Raw genomic sequence first — 17,734 nt, forward strand, 5'->3', positions numbered from 1 at the left:
AGATTTCATAGAATTATTCTGAGAATTAGATCAATTAACATTTGAGAAACACTTGAACAACTCCTGTTACAGGGGGAAGCACTGGATAAAATTTGGCTATGATTTATCAACATGAGCCAGCGAATTCTACTTTTCATATAAGCAGTTTGGATTGGGTTTCTATAATTTCCTACTTAAAGGGGCCTGATTCAGTTTTACTTTGTAAGATAAATCCCTCAACATAAGCTCATTTTTTAACTTCTAATTTCACCGAACTGTCCAGAAATTTGTTTTGAAGAACTGTAAGGTGGAGGAAAACTAAAATTTTAAATTACATACTGATCCCATTATGCCTTTATGTTTAACATGCAATGTGTTTGAACAAGGTATTGTTAGCTACCCAGCCGGATCCATTACCTTCCTGACAGAACCTTGATTGGTTCAAGTATATATCCCCATTTGCATTGTACAAACCTGAGTCACTTTCAGATAATCTTAAATTATTTAAAGCAACGGTTTTGATTTTGCCTCCCAGGGGACATTTTGCAATGTCCAGGGACATTTTGGTTGTCACAACTGGTGGGAGGGTACTACTGGATAAAAAAAACAGAGATGCCATTGAACATCCTACAATGCACAGCATAGCCCTTCACAACAATTACTCGGTACAAAATGCCACTACTGCCAAGATTAAGAAACCTTGTTCCTCTTATGAGGGGGATTAATATGTAATCATGTAATCCAATTCTAATCAATGAAATATGAGAAAGGTTCATCAAAAAATGAAAAATAGAACTACTATAGGAGAGCCAGCAATCCCACTTCTGGATATATATCCAGAGGAGATAAAATCACTGTCCTGAAAAGACATCCACATTCCCATGTTCATTGCAGAGTTACTCATAATAGCCAAGGTATAGAAACCTAAGTGTCCTTTGACAGATGAAGGAATTTAAAAAGTGATAGAAATATAGGTATCATGGAGGTACCTGGGTGGCTCAGTCGGTCAGGTGTCCAACTCTTGATCTCAGCTGAGGTCTTGATCTCAAGGTCATGAATAAGCTCTGCATTGGGCTCCACACTGGGCATGGAATCTATTTCAAAAAAAAAAAGAGAAAGACAAAGAAAGAAAGAAAAAAGGAAGGAAAGAAGGTATCATGAAATATTGTATATATATTTAATATATATAGCATATATATAAAATATTGTATATATATATTTAATTCCCGTATTATATGCAAATAGAACTCATAGAAGCAGAGAAAAGAAAAGTTGTTGCCAGCACTTTCTTTTTCAAAATGTAAGAGACAGTTGTTAATATTTTAGAATAGAATTTTCATGTAAACTCATAATTTTTCAGAAGGCAAGAGTACCAGAGCTAGAAGTGATTTCCTTAATCCAGACAGGTAGAGCCTTGTTTGACAAGAATCTCCATCTTAATCTTTTTCCAAAACAATTTACTGGTACCTACAGGGAGACGTTAGCCCAAGGAATAGCTTGTAGCTTCACTTTAGCCTAAAATATTAGGAATATAGGACCCAGAGAAATAAAAGGAATTAAGGAACTCTAGCCAATGTACCTCCTTAGGAATGACTGTGGGGACAGATGATACTGACTTTGGGACGTGCTGATGACGTCATGACTGCACTGAGCATGAGCTACTTTCTGATGGGTGTGTCAGGAGCAGCGAAAAGGACATTTATAACCACAGATCAGTAAACTTGTTTTTAATGCACTTAATACCTCTGCCAGCTTTGACATTACATATTTTTATGCTTAAAATGAAAATTAGAATAATCTTTCAAGATTTTCCAAGCTTAAGACTGCCTCCTCTTTCCTTTTACTACTTCCCTTCCTCCTTTTTGGACTTGAATTTTGTCCGTTCACTTTGATTAGTGACTTTCAGTTTAAGCTCTGCATTTCATTCATTAATTCTTTCATTTATTTTTTTATAAAAATTGTATATGTTTAGGGGCGCCTGGGTGGCACAGTGGGTTAAGCCTCTGCCTTCGGCTCAGGTCATGATCTCGGGGTCCTGGGATCGAGCCCCAAATCTCTGCTCAGCAGGGAGCCTGCTTCCCCCCTCTCTCTGCCTGCCTGTCTCTCTCGGTCAAATAAATAAATAAAATCTTTTAAAAATTGTATATGTGGGGCGCTTGGGTGGCTCAGGGGGTTAAAGCCTCTGCCTTTGGCTCAGGTCATGATCCCAGGGTCCTGGGATCGAGCCCCACATCAGGCTCTCTGCTCAGCAGGGAGCCTGCTTCCTCCTCTCTCTCTGCCTGCCTCTCTGCCTACTTGTGATCTCTATCTCTCAAATAAATAATTAAAATCTTTTAAAAAAATTGTATATGTTTAAATGTGGAACATGATGTTTTAAGTATACATTATGAATATGATGCTAATTAACATATCCATTACCTCCCATAGTTATGTGTGTGGGTGGGTAAAAACACTTAAGATCTACTCTCCACAAATTTCATGCACATAATACATGATTATTAGCCACAATCACCATACTGTACTGATCTCCAGAACTTATTTATTTTATAACTGAAAGTTTGTACCCTTTGATCAATAGCTCCCCTTTTGCCCTACCTCTAGCCTCTGGTAACCACCCTTCTACTCCATTGCTTACACTTACATGTAAGTAATACCAGGCAATATTTGTCTTTTTCTGTCTGGCTTATTTCACTTAGCATAATATCCCCAGGTTCTTTTGTATTGTCGCAAATGACTGGATTTCCTTCTTCTTCAGGTTGAATAATAAGTAGATGTGTGTGTGTTTATGTATAAAAATATGTGTGTATAGCTTTCTTGATCCATTCATTTGCTGATGGACACTGATGTTGTTTCCATACATTGGCTATTGTGAATAATGCTGCAGTGAACATAGGAGTACAGACATCTCTTCAAGATAATGGTTTCCTTTCTTTTGGGTACATATCCAGAAGTAGGATTACTGGATAAGAAAGTTATTTTTATAGTTGCATACATTTTCCTTAAAGAATACATTGCTATTAATTAGGAATCTTGATGGCAAGTAAGACAAACGCAATTTAAATGAGTTTAAGTGAAAGAGCAGATAAGCAACTTGTCTGAAAAGTTCGAATACAGCTATATCCTTAGGCCACACCAATACTGGCAAATTTTATTTTCTCTGTGTCCACACCCTACTCCTATTTGTTAGTTTTCTTCTAATATAAGACAGCCCCCATGAAGTTTGAGAAAATTTCTGTGTGTGGCTCCATGCTATTTATTAATTATTAATATTTATTAATTATTTATTAATCTAGCTATTTCTGCAGAAGGAATCCTCTCTTCTGTCATCCAGCTATGGCCAAATGAGTGAGGCCCTAGGAACTGTAGCCCATCAGAATCCCAGGAAGTAGAGAAGTAGTTCCTGCAAAGACGAGAGGCTGGATTTAAAAAAAAAAAAAAAATGTTTAGCATCCAGTACAGTAGGAAAGCATAACACCAGGTAAATCATATTGCCCCAGAAAGATTTTAGGCCCGTACACAGGGACCTGTGACAATTAGTGTTCTTCCAAGGTTGAGGAGGTTGGTGGGCAGGGGAAACAGTGGCCTTCTGTCCTACAACTAGTAACCTGGCATCACGAGAATTTATTTGTGTTGTACTAACCTTACAGGCTACCTGCTACATAGATCAAATCTTCTATTTTGCTGTTACCTCAGATAACATGCTTAGCTCTTATTCTGAGTACATCATGTATGAGACAGGATAAATAGACCCTAATATGGCATGCAGTTCTTTTCTAAAGCACTTTGAAATCCTGGGAAGACTGGGGTTATAGCATATGCTCCAGTGAGTCTGTTAAGATTACTCATGATGACTCTAGGCTATGTTTGGAACTCTTTCTGAAGTGAATAAACAGATGGCCAGCAGTGGCTAAAATTGAAAGTAATTTTTAAAATGTTGAGAATCAATTACTTTAATATTCTCCAAGCTTAAATATCTTCAAAAATAACTGGGCAATACTTACTAAGAAACATGTTCTTTCTGGAATGAATTCAGCTCAAGGAGAGCAAATGTGCTGTAATATCCTAAGACATGAGTTCAAAGTGATGTGAAAAAAATTACTGGTTTCATATCCCTATCACGGAAGTCTTGAGGCATAATTAATTGATGGTGATTGCTTCAGAAATATTCTGAGCCAAAACTCCACGAAAAAAGAGAAGTATTTCTCATCAGCTTTCTAATAGGACATAGTATTCACAAGAAATTCACAGGAACGGGCATGTGGTATCTTAGAAAAGTGCTCAAGTACCCCATTTAGGGTACTTGAGCCAGAAACAGCAAAATGGTGGGAAAGGCAAGTTTCTGAATCCTAGAAACTATGCCAGGAGGATTTTCTGAGGGCCAAAAAAAAGATAGTGAATCAGCCAGTCCAGCTGTGAGAAAGCAGCTGTGAGATTGCTGAGGGAAATGAGGAAGAAGAAGGCAAGCTCATCACATGACATGCCACCAAGCTGAGAGCATATTAGCACACTGGAGGACAAAATAAGTATTTCCAATGACTCTGGCAATTTAGAGATTTAGATCTAAGAAAAAAAAATTCAATGAGACCAGCCACAAACTAACATCAAGTAAGAATCTAGAGCAGCAGCACAGGGCTGTAGGCAGAACTTAAGGAGCCATGGAACAAGGTATACCACACTCTAATAGAGAATTTATAGTAGGTACAGAGTGTCTTGTGCAACTAATTCACAGGTTACAAGTCAAACAAAGGGTCTTGCCCAGAGAGAATGTTTCAATTGTCTCTTGCTACAAATTGCCCCCCACATATAGTGGCTTAAAAATGGTTTATTTGCTCACAGCTCTGTAAGTTGGGCAAGGCTTGTCACCGCTCCACAGGCTGTCAGCTGGGTAGTGCAACTCGGACTAGAGAATCTATTTCCGCCGATGGCCTTACTCACAGGCAGGCAAGTTGGTGTAGCTGTCGGTTAGAAGATCAGCTGGGGCTATTGGCCAGAGTCTGGTTCTCCTCCCCACGGCCTCTCCATGTGGCTAGGTCGGCCTTATGGTGAGGCCATGTGTTGGACAACTGCTCACAGATGGCAGTCTCGGGGTAAACATATTACACAGCAGCTGGCTTTCCCCAGAAAGCGAGGTCTCCTTAAGGCTTAAGCCTGGAACAAGCACAGTGTCACATCCTCTGAATTCTACTGGCTAAAGTGTGGCCAGCCCAGATCCAGCAGAATTGCACACAGGTGCATGAATATAGGAGGCAGTGTTCCGTGTACCAGAGGAGATGTGACTTGTACAAAGTTAACGATATCCCATAATTAGAGGAAAACTTGGTGCTAATAAACCTGTAAAATAAAGCATAAGGAAAAAAAGAGAGAGACAATTGTTTGTATGGCCAACAAAGAAAAAAAAACAAAGAGACAAAGACAAAGGAAAGTAGCCATAAATAGGAAAATAATGATTCTATTATAAGGACCATGGTCAAATCTCAGCTTCACAACGTAAACCCGAAATTTGTAGAGATAAGTCAGAGGAGAGCACTAATTAGAACTGGAAGATAGGAAAATGAAATTTATGGTGAAAACTTTTAAAAATGAAGTCAGATAGCCTGGAGAAAAGAAAACTGGCAAGTGACTAGATAATGACTCTCAAAGCAGAATATCAACATTCACCACCAATCCGCATGTTCCAAAAACAGAAAAAGAAGGTCTATTTAAATTGATCATATAAGGTTAAGTTGAAAGAATTACCCAGAATAGATGATAGATTAAAAAAATGAGAGATAAAGTTTCTAAAAATTCTTGAGAGAGGCTGCAGTTAAATATATGCAAAAGTTTTTTCTGCCCTGATAAAAAGGAACCCTCCATGCTGACCCTCTCCTATGAAGCTAAGTTACTAGGGAATGATGAAGCTCCCCATAGACCACTATAGACTGTCTATACCTTTCCATCTGCATAACCCTTTAATGCCCCTGTCCTTGCTCCCTGCCCTACATCCATCTAGACTGCAAGTTCCTTGAGAGCAAGGATTATGTCTTGATCTTTTCTTAGAGTCTACAAAGTGCTCTTAACAGAATATGTGCTCAATATGGAAAAGTGTTTACTTTTGCCCGTGCTAATTGATTGGGTACTCTCCACAATGATTAAATAATTGTTCATTTATTCAATTCACTTGACACTGACTTTCTGTCAGACACTACAGATCATTTGCTGTAAACAACAAAACAAACATAACTTTTGTCCTTAAAGTATAGTAAGAAGATATATATATGTATAGCTTTTGAAGAAAAACTATAGGATGATATGAGAGATTAAAATTGGAGGACCACTGGGCCCCTAAGTAGCATAGTCTCTAGGTCATAGGGTCAAGCCCTGTGTGGGGCTCCATGCTCAACACAGAGCCTGCTAAGGTTTCTCTTTCTCCCCTTCCCCCCACCCCGCACTTGCTCGCTCACTCTCTAGGATAAGTAAATAGGGGTGCCTGGGTGGCTCAGTTGGTTAAGCATCTGCCTTTAGCTCAGGTCATGATCCCAGGGTCCTAGGATTGAGCCCCACATCAGGCTCTCTGCTCAGCAGGAGCCTGCTTGTAGGATGCAGGCTCCTACCTCTCCCTTTGCCCCTCTCTCACTATCGGGTACTCTGTCTCTCAAATAAATAAATAAAATCTAAAATAAATAAATAAATATAAATTATGGGATCTTAGTGATCTTATTTCTCTTGTATCTTGGAATATTTTGCTATTTCATCAACCTTGGAATAAGTTCATCATTACCAAATAATTATTCTCAACTGTGATTTTTAAAAAGACTAAAATAATCAAAAAATAAAATATTAAATAACCTAGAGGCATGTGCAATAGTAAAACAAAATAACATTCTTCAGCTTCTTTTTCTTCAGTGTCTTATTGTACTGACCAAAGTACAGAATCATCTTTCAAGAAGGTATAAAAGATACAGGAAAAACCATCTTTAAGCCTTTGTTTGTTTGTTTTTTAAGTTTCCACTTATTTATTTGACAGAGAGAAACAGTACAAGCAGGGGGAGTGGCAGGGAGAGGAAGAAGCAGGCTCCCACTGAGCAGAAGGCTCTATGTGGGGCTTGACCCCAGGATCATGACACTTAACTGACTTAGCCACCCAGGCACCCCTCTTTGTGTTTGTTTTGGGTTTGGTTTTGGTTTTTTTGCTTTTTTTATTATTTTTTTTTTAATGCACTTGAGAGATTTCAGTGTACAAATTCAGGAGGCAAGAAAGTTCAGAGAAGGGGAAGTAATACTTCATGTGGCAAACATGACAACAAAGAAAAATGGTAAATAAATAATTACAGTTTAGGAAACACTCCCCCTTGAATATCCTGAAACCCCTCCACTAGATTGTAAACACACAGAGAAGGCTTTTATAATTTTTTATTTTCTCCAAGCTGGGCGGTGCTGGGCTCATAGTATGTTTTCAATAAATGACTGATTAATTGAGAGAGATGGACTCAAATCAGTCCTGCATGGCAGTAAAGTGGAATGGCCAGAAGTATGAAGCTTCTAGTCCAATTATCCTGGGTTTTAATTCCTGCTCTGCCACTTAACTTACCCTCTCTGAGCCTCGATTTCATGCTCTATAAAAGAGAGACAGTAACAGTATCTACCTCATAAAACTGATACGATACTAAGTGAATACAGGTGAAATACTTAAAGAGTAAGTGTTAGCCTCTATTATTTTTTCCATTAACAGATACTTTTCACTAGAACAGCAGTTAAATGCATAAAACCAAATGTCAGCAGCATTAAAACAATACTCTCATACGACTATTTTTTTCTAGAGCAGAAGCCAACTTTTCACTTATTGTTATGATTTATGATGGGATTACATTTATCAAGGGAATGAATTTAAAATCTGGACCTGGCTTTTCCCTTAATAAACCAGAAAAGAGAATTTCTTAGGAACCATCGAATGACAGCGAATTACATCTTTTAAAAGCAAAAGGAAGAATAAAATTCCCTTTATCATGTGAAAAGGGACTAGCACTCATACCTCAGGAAGACAACCTAAACTTTGAACCTATTTCAAGATCAACTTGATATAATGTATGCACAACATAATAGTATTCTTTTCCACTTCTACCAGCCCTTTTCCATGCTTAATAAAAATGTAATTTAGAAAATAATAATAATAATGTTTTTTATTAGAAAATAATAATAATGTATTTTTCAAGATATCTCTCTGCAACTAGGTGAGAATAAAAATATTGATAATAGTATTAATAATATTGATAATAATGACACTTTATAAGCACCATAAGTATCCTACATGAATTATCTCAATGAATTATCATATTGATTCATATTACATTCTTAAAAAAAAAAAAAGACACATGAACAGTTTTGAGAAGTTGATCCCCAGAATAAGAAGGGTGAATGAGACAGGTATTGTGATGTGCCACCCAAATCCCTCGTCACTGAAGGACTTGTTGCTCCAGCTGCTAGCAGAACTGTTGGCAGGCAGCCCTACCCTGCGTTAACACCTTTTAGTAACTGCTTCAATCAGCTGTCAGCTGTCAGCCAGCCCCTTCCAGGATAGTCTGAGAAGCAGAAAGTACCTTTGCAGGAAACCACACCCGGTTCCAGGGTGGCCCACATCCAATGACTGGCTGTTGCAGGAGTAGAAAGACTTGGCCATCTAGGGCCAACGAAAAGGCAACCCTGAAAGGCTAGTCTAGCTTCAGAACTCTTTGTGGGGTCAGCTGAGATTGTGGTTGGTGCGTATCACAGCTGGACTTACCCTTCTGCTTCCTTCCCCATGTTTTGACAAGTTTTGATCCCAAGAGCTCTGCTTAATAAACATCCTTCTTGCTCAGCTCTGTCTCAGAGTCTGTGGCCTGGGAAACCCAACTTGCAACACTGCAAGTACACTACTAATAAAATCTACTTTTACTCACACAAAATATCTTCTAGCTTTAATAATATGTTACTAAATTTATTTATTATTAAATATGGAATCTCAAGCAAGTTGTATCATTCTCAGTCTTATTCTGCACACTTCTATAGCCTGCAGGTTGGGGTGCCTGTATTACTCAGTGGGTTAAAGCCTCTGCCTTCGGCTCAGGTCATGATCTCAAGGTCCTGGGACCGAGCCCCACATTGGGCTCTCTGCTCAGCGGGGAGCCTGCTTCCCTCTCACTCTCTGCCTGCCTCTCTGCCTACTTGCGATCTCTGTCAAATAAATAAATAAATAAATAAATCTTTTAAAAAAAATACATTTTATAGCCTGCGGGTTGGAGGGAAGATGGCCATAGGATAGCTATGCTCTGACATACATAGCAAGAGCTAGTTGCTCCATACAGTGTAGGTGAGTATTGGGAACCATATCTTGTCACACTAAAGGTGGTAACTGATCCTTTAGCCAAAATAAAATCAAAATAAAGAAAAGTATGATCTTCCTCTGGAATCAAGGACAAATGTAAGTAATACATTCTGATTGGGAAAATTTTATAATTACAGAAATTTTATAAAATTAAAAAGGAAAGATACAGTCTTTCCTCACCTCAGTCCTTGTCCCATTTCCCAGAGGTAATCAGTGTTGGTTTGGTGTGCATTATTTCCAGACATTTTTCCATGAGTATTTAATACGTTTGAATATGAATTTTTAATAAGAATGTAACTTGTGGTATGCATTGCTCAGCAGCTGACATTATGGAAGGTAATCTGCTTTCTTCAAACTACTGATTTAAATGTTAATCACATCTAAAAAATACCACAGCAACATCTAGTTTGGTGTTTGACCAAACATCTGGACACCACAGCCTAGCCAAGTTGATACATGAAATTAATCATCACAAGACCTCCTCTTGTCAACTTGGCACTCTTTAAACCATACTTAATATCTAAATAAAGATAATGAATACCTTAGGGGCACCTGGCTGGCTCAGCTGGTAGATCATGTGACTCCTGATCTCAGGGTTACTATCCCCATGTTGGGGATACAGCTTACTTTACATTTTTTTTTAATTTTTTCTTAAAGATAACAAGTACCTTAGTTTAGGTTACTATACCAAAGTACCATAAACTGAATGGCTTATAAACAACAAAAATTTATTTCTCACTGTACAGTTCTAAAGTTTGGAAATTTGGGAACAAGTTGCCAGCATGGTTGAGTTCTAGTGATAACCCTCTCCTGGTTGCTGACTTTTTTTTCTTAAGTAAGTTCTACACCAAGTGTGGGACTTGAATTCACAAGCCCAATATCAAGAGTCATATGCTCTACTGACCGAGTCAGCCAGGTGTCCCAGACTGCTGACTTCTTGTATCCTCACATGGCAGAGAGCAGAGAGAAGGAAGCTTTCTCATGACTTTTATAAGGGCACTAGCGCCATTCACAAGGTCTTCACCCTCATGACCTCATCTAATCCTAATTACCTCCCAAAGGCCCCATGTCTTAATACCTTCACATTAGAGGGATGAGGTTTCAACATATGAATTTGGGGAGGAAACAAACATTCAGTCCATAATGACATGGTTATATTTCCACCTAACATGATACAACTAACCTTTATATAACTGAAAAAAACATTAACCCTTTCCCCAGAAGAAGATGCAAAGTTCTTGAGTCTTTTATTAATGTCATGTAACTTAAATATTATGATATAAAGTCAAAATGTTTTATATGATATGAGGATAAGAAAGGGAAGAAAACAAAGATACTTGCTATACACACAGTAACATATTCATAATAAAGAAAAAGTACTCATGATAATTATAGACCTCATTATTACTGATCACATGGTCATAACTAGTATTTAAAACTATTCTTTCACTCTCTATTCTGTATTCCCTTTGTCCTCAGAAAGTACCTCAGCGGAAGTGGGGTAAGTTAAACCTTCATTCCTAAAGATTCTGGGTCATCTCTGGTTCTGCCTGAATTGGGTTGTTGTAGTTTTCTACTACTTTAACTGCATGGTAATAATGTTTATTTTATCTGCATCTTTAACTGCATGGTAATAATAAGAGAGAGCCAGGGGTGTCTGGCTGGCTCAACCAATAGAGCATGCAACTCTTGATCTTGGGGTTGTGAGATCAAGCCCCATGTTGGGTGTAGTGGTTGATAATAATAATAATAATAATAATAATAATTTTTAAAAAAACAACATACATTTCCTCCCTTCCACTGTGAAGTAACAGTCCAATTTCACCTTGGTAATCAGGATCATTCACCCCAGCCAGCATAGCAACTCCTTTCTTCGCCTGTTTAGAGGCATGGGGAACCCGAAGTGGTCAGGTGACAGTCTTAACCTCTAATTCAGTAGAGTAATTGTTGTGTCTCCTGGTAAAGGCATTATTCCATTTGAAACCAAGAACTCTAGCCCAGGAGTACATGAGGTCATAGGGACAGGAAAGAAAAATAAATGGTGCCACTCCCATTTCTACCCCTTGATTCCTGGACCCATGAATCCTGGCTATGAGAGAACACCAGAATATACAGAGCATATAGAACTTCCCAGAGAATCTTGTCCTAACCCTGTAAGATACAGCCACTTAGCTGGCTCTCTATAACTGAGTCTTCAAAAGATCATTCCAGCATTTTGTGAAGCCAGCTGCCTCAGGATGGTGAGGAACATACTAAGACCAGTGAATTCCATGAGCATGTCACATTCATTTGGTGTGAAGCAAGTTCCTTGACCAGAAGCAATGCTGTGTGAAATACCATGATACCTGGGATCGAGCCCTGCATCGGGCTCCCTGTTCCACGGGAAGCCTGCTTCTCCATCTCCCACTCTCCCTGCTTGTGTTCCCTCGCTCATTGTGTCTCTCTCTGTCAAATAAATAAAATCTTAAAAAAAAAAAGAAAAAAATAAGTCCATGTCATTGAGCCCATGAATAACCTCTGTCCCTGCCACCAATGGCCACCTTGTTCATGAGCCCACTGGGCAATGACAGGGGTGGTTTGGGAAAGAGAAGGACTGGAATCCTATCCATTTGGTTATTAAAGCCCTCCTCTACTAAGGACAAACTTTGGTGAACATTCACATGAGACACAAATAATCTTCACGTTTTTCACCCAGTCAGGAAGGTCTATCCACATACCTCTTCCCCAAACTTCTTTGTTACCAGTTTTCCAATCATCTTCCTTCCAAGTCTCTTACCAGCTAGCCAAAACGCAACCCATGAATTAGTGTATATTCACTAATCTGGCTGTTTTTACTATGAAGCAAAAATGAACAACCAGGTACACTGCTTCACATTTTGCCCATACATTTCCTCCCTTCATCATTGTCCTTCATATCCCAGAAAGGGACTGTAGTACTATAGCTGTTCATGTTCAAGTGGTGCCTACATATGGCACAGACTGCCTAAGAACAAGCCTGCGATTTCTCTTCCTCTGTCAACTGACTGTAGGGAACTCCGCATGAGGCCAGAGGCACGGGCTGGGAAAAACAAGGTAATGTAGTAGGAATGAGGAATTCTTATCTGTACTATAAACCTAGCTCATTCGTTTTAATAGCTGAATAATATTCCATTTTATCCTTCATTTATTCCATTTTATCTTTCATCGTGTACTATATACAAATATATATATATATATATGATTTACAACTATCCCATTATAGTGGGTTTTTAGCCAGCCTCCAATTCTTTTTTCTTTTAAAATGTTCCTGAGAACAAATGAATATGTATCTCTTTATGTAATTGTGATATTTCCATAAAAATTGGATAAGAGAAACAGAAAATAAGGTATTAACTATAACAAGATTGGCTACCCTAGAACAAAGATCCATCAGGAAGCTCAAAGAACCATTTTGAAATCTATTGCAAATAATCCCAACCCCTCAGAAAAGAAACTAATCAAACTCTCAAGAGAATGTGTATCTACATATTTTGCCACTTGATATTGTCACACTACATTTAGACCAACATAGGAGCAATTATTTTTATCCACAGTTTCGAGTTGGCTTAGCAGTTATTGTCACTGCATGAATTTTGGATATTCAACAGTCAAAATATAGTCCAAGTTATTTAAAAGTCTTCTGTTGGCTGCTTCCACAAATGACCAAGTGTATCAGTTAGCTATTTGGTATTTTCTGATGATTGTTTCTATCCCAAGAGATGGTCCAATCTTAGGGTTAATTACTTAAGGGCCACGCTTCAAATTCAATGAATTACTTATTCTTATATTTCCACCTAATAATATATTTTTTCTAACTTTGCTAAACTAGTGATCTTAACAATTTATACTTTCTAAGTCAAAAAATTCATTCCATTCTAGTCAAGAGTATAATTTTTTCCCAGTTTCTTTTATGAAGGACTTCTAAGTTCCATATTTTAGCGGTTACTTATATTTCAATTGAAGCTGAGAACAGTCCCCTCATACATGGGCCCTAAAATGTGTATCTCTACAGTTCACTGACTTAACAGAGATTTTACCTCTAAATCATATAAAAAACTACAGGCAAAGTACTTTAAGTCTTTGTCAGTTTCAAAAGAAACAAATTTTCAAGCAAAAAGGGATCTCTTCTTCAGTGGATCATCTATAAGCAGCCACAAAATGTTACAAGTGAACCACCTTGTGAAAATAGCTTAAATTCCATCATCTGAGATTTTATTTAGAGTCTTTAAAGCTTTTCAGTCTTTTCTAAAAAATCTCTTAAAATGCAAATTCTTGGGAGAATTAATCCCTTAAACCAAGGAGCCGCTACCATCTTTGTTAAACAAAATTAGAAATGAGACATGGGATTTGGGCAAAGAGATAAAATCAAAAGAGAAGACTTGAGTCATGGAGGCAAAATTTTTTTTCCCTATTTTACAATTTTACCAATAGTCTACTCTCATAACATTTTAAGTTATAAATGAATCAGAAATAAAAATTCATACTGACTTAGGCTTGTATTATTAATTTATCTTCTAAAACATTTCAAAAGTTCAATCTGGTAATTCTAGAGAATGCCTTACTTATAGATATCTCTTCTTCTAGACACACTTTGTTTTCTTTTTCTTTTTTTTTTTTTTTTAAAGATTTTATTTTGGTACCAGTTCCCAAGTACGAAAGATCACAAGTAGGCAGAGAGATCATAAGTAGGCAGAGAGGCAGGCAGAGAGAAAGGAGGAAGCAGACTCCCCACTGACCAGAGAGCCCGCTGCGAGGCTCGATCCCAGAACCCTGGGATCATGACCCAAGCCAAAGGCAGAGGCTTTAACCCACTGAGCCACCCAGGCACTCCCACACTTTGTTTTCAATTCATGAACTTTCTATATACCTCTTTCCTTCTAGAAATCACCAATAATTGCTAACTCTGGAGAATGGACCTCTTTTTATTCTTCCATCCCTCTGGAGCTAATCATTATCTTAACTTTTATTATGATCATGTCTTTGCTTTCCTTTAGTTTTACCATCCATGTGTGTATCCTTAAATAAAAGAATTTAGTTTTGCCTATTTTTGAACTTTATAGAAATGGAATTATACTGTATGTACTCTCTTTTGTTCCATATTGTTACTTATTGCTGCATTTTGCTCACTTTCATTTCTGAATAATTTTACAAGTATACATCAATTTATTCATCCATTGTACAGTTAATGGATATTTATGATGTTTCCATTTAGGGGCTACTATGAACAGTGTTATCATTATAAACACTGTTAAACATGAACTTAAACATTAGCACATAGTATATTTCCAGAGTAGAATTGTTGTGTCATTGGATAAGGGTGTCTCAACTTTCCTTGATAATGTAAACTAATTTCCAAAGTGGTTGTGCCAACTTAGACTGCTACTAGAAGTGTATCTGAGCTACTATTGCTTCTTATCCTGACCAAACCCCAATTTTTCTAATTTTCAAAAATCTAGTCATTATAAAAGGTATCCCACTAATCTTCATAAACCTGATTAGAAGTGAAGTTGAATACTTTTTTCATGTTTTTTTATCAGTGATTTAGATATCCCTTAGTATGAAATGGTGAAATGCCCTTCACCTATTTTGTCCTTTTTTAATATAACGTAGTCTTTTTTTTTTTTAGAGGTTCTTTATTCTGAATACTAGTACGTACTTCATTGGTGTTACAGGTTGCAAAAGTCTTCTTCCATTCTGTGTCTTTTCTTTTTATATTGTCTTTTGACAATTTAAAAAAAAAAATTAGGATAATCTCCCAATCAGACAGGAGCCTAAAGGCCCACCCTTGGAGAGTAAGACCATCATGAAGGGAGGGAACAGCATGGGAACTGGTACCAAGAATGGTGGTACTCACCAAAATTTGACTGATCCCTCTTTTGTCCATTCACTGAACAAAATTCAGTTTGGAGGACTCATCCAGAAGCAACCTTCTTCTTCCTCCTCTTGACTTTTCTAGTCTTGCCTTCTTCAGACTAAACAACACAAAGATTCTTTCATTCTTCTTGGATGTCCTAACTTCATAGCCCCTCATCATCCTAACTGACCAGCAGAAAGTAGAATAAACAATCACCTGCTTTACTTCGAATATAATACCTCCATTAATGCATTCACTTTTTTAGAAGACACTTTCTGTTGCTATTTTTGTATGCCATCTATAACTAATCATAATAATGACATAAAATTAAATTCTATTTGTTAACACTACCAAAAAGCATTTTGTTCCCATTTTAAAAGTGATGGAGTTTATTATTTCTATATTTCTTTCATTCTTAAAAATAAGCTCAATTATGCTGCTTATGTACTTACAGATGATTTCAAATGTTTAAAATACACATGTACACACACACATTTCTTGAGAAAAAATAAAATCATTTCTAACAAAACATGTATTTAAGTGAGTTCTGTATTTCACTCTTTAACATGTAAAGGTAGAGATTTTTTTGGTCACTTTGTTTTCTTCACTATTCTTTTCTTTTCTTGTGAACCAAGGAAAATTCTATTTCTCTGCTTAGTCATATTCTGAGTGTATGAATGGGACTACACCTTTTCCCCTTTCAGATAGATTTTTTTTCTAGCATGGCCAGTTATAATTATGAAATCTTTCCTTTATTTGATTGTAGAAGTTTCTTTTCCTTTTTGAAGAATGACGATTTATGGTTAAAAAAAAAAAAACAACAACTCAATTATGCCTAGCAAAATTCCATTATCTCATTTCCCAAGGGGTACTAGTGAGCCCTGCCCCACCAGCCAGGATACACAAGAATTCTGTTTTAAAGCAGTTCCACATGAATGCCTGTTTCTCCCTTGTGTTCTCCATGGCTGGGAATCACCTCTTTGAAAAGCACAATGCCATGCTGAATGTGCATTTTTCATTAAAATGTGACCTGTTTCCAGGCTGGTATCTGTGCTCCACATTCAACTAACCCTTTGGCCAAATTCACACCCACATATTTTGGACATTCTTTTGGCCTAAAACTGCACCCAGAGCATCTGTTCTGTGCAAAGGATTAATTGAAAAAAAAAAAAAAATGTGTGTGCAGGTCAGAAGCCAGTCTAGTGACTGCACATCCCCCTTCAGTTGCTTGATCGGTTCACAAAATAGGAGACAACCATCTAGAAAATCAGTAAGTTTCTGGCTTACTTTAAATTTTAAAACTTTGTAACTTATAGATGAGCAGCCATGAGAAAAACAGAAAACAAAAACAAATATTAGAGAACATTTTCTTTCTGTTTTAGTTCTCGGCCACTTGATAATCTGCTATGGTTTCTAATAAAGAAAATCTTTTTTTTAGGATGTTCTACTATAATCAAAGAGTCTAAGAAAGGTGTGGGTTTTTTTTTTTTATGGGCAGAAAGAACAAGAAAAATGTAATTGTAAATATCAAAATTAAGTGGGAGGGAAAGTTTGTGTACATTTTTCTTTACTCAGAACTCTTTCGTTTCCTTTTTCTCCGTATCATCTCTAGAAAGAAAAGCCATAAAGGCAAAATGTAAAAGCCAATTTGGGAAGTAGAACCTAAAACATATTTAAGGAAAATGTATTTTTGGCATTATATTCATGGCATATATATTCATGGCATGAATATATCTTGTTTTTTTAAATTAATGCAGTGCATAAAGAGTATGCTAAAAACTGATGTCTAGACATTATTCTCAAATAAAATCTCCCAAATTACATTATATAAATCCTCAACTAAATTTCCTTTTTGCATAGAGAAAGTTAAATGATCAACTTTTGATCATTTAAAAATGGAAGGCTTACCTCTTTTTGCCCAAGGGGATGAATTGAGGGACTATATAATCTTCCATTATCGAAGAGGTAACATTTCCCTCTATCTTTCTGCTATATATCAAGGTCATTTCCACCCAGGCTGGAAGGAGCCAACATTAACAGATATTTGCAGTAAAATCCTATGAGTAATTTAGACCAAAACAGTGAGGACCCTCTGTTCTGGCCACCAGATGTTGTAGCCATCTCTGTAAATGTCATTTTGGTGACCTTGACTAGTTAGCATTCTGTGCTTGGCATAGCTACTGTGATCACGTCTGATTCTCCCTTCCAGTCCATGAAAACAGAATTGAGTTTCCTCCCCACTGCCTCAATCCCCACCTCACCAACCCTAGAGAGGCAAGAATAGAACCTAAGAACTGGTCAATAAATTTGGCAGGGGTGGCAGTGGAACTATTGTGGAATTCTTAGTTCCTAACCCCCTGCCTTAAGAATAAGTTAATTACAGAAACATTGATACAACTTTGGAAGAGAGCAATTTCAACTATAATATATCCTTATAGTATTGGCCAAAGACATAGTAAAAGTAATGCTACAAAAAAGAACTAAAATAAAAGAGCAAATGCTAATCCCCGAGATATGGTTTTCATTTTCCAACTCAGTAAAATTCA

General features: G+C 37.2%; 1 long non-coding RNA gene across 1 annotated transcript; it reads right to left on the reverse strand.

The window, feature by feature from the left end:
• Positions 1-1,037: 1,037 nt before the first annotated feature.
• On the reverse strand, positions 1,038-17,535 carry LOC116593002. The gene is made up of 3 exons (XR_004286686.1): positions 17,097-17,535; positions 15,189-15,306; positions 1,038-1,073 (listed from the first exon to the last, which is right to left on the reverse strand). It is a non-coding gene; the product is annotated as an uncharacterized LOC116593002 (long non-coding RNA).
• Between the last annotated feature and the right edge of the window lie 199 nt (positions 17,536-17,734).

The sequence above is a fragment of the Mustela erminea genome, chromosome 6 (assembly GCF_009829155.1).
Source record: "Mustela erminea isolate mMusErm1 chromosome 6, mMusErm1.Pri, whole genome shotgun sequence".
Lineage (NCBI taxonomy): Eukaryota > Metazoa > Chordata > Mammalia > Carnivora > Mustelidae > Mustela > Mustela erminea.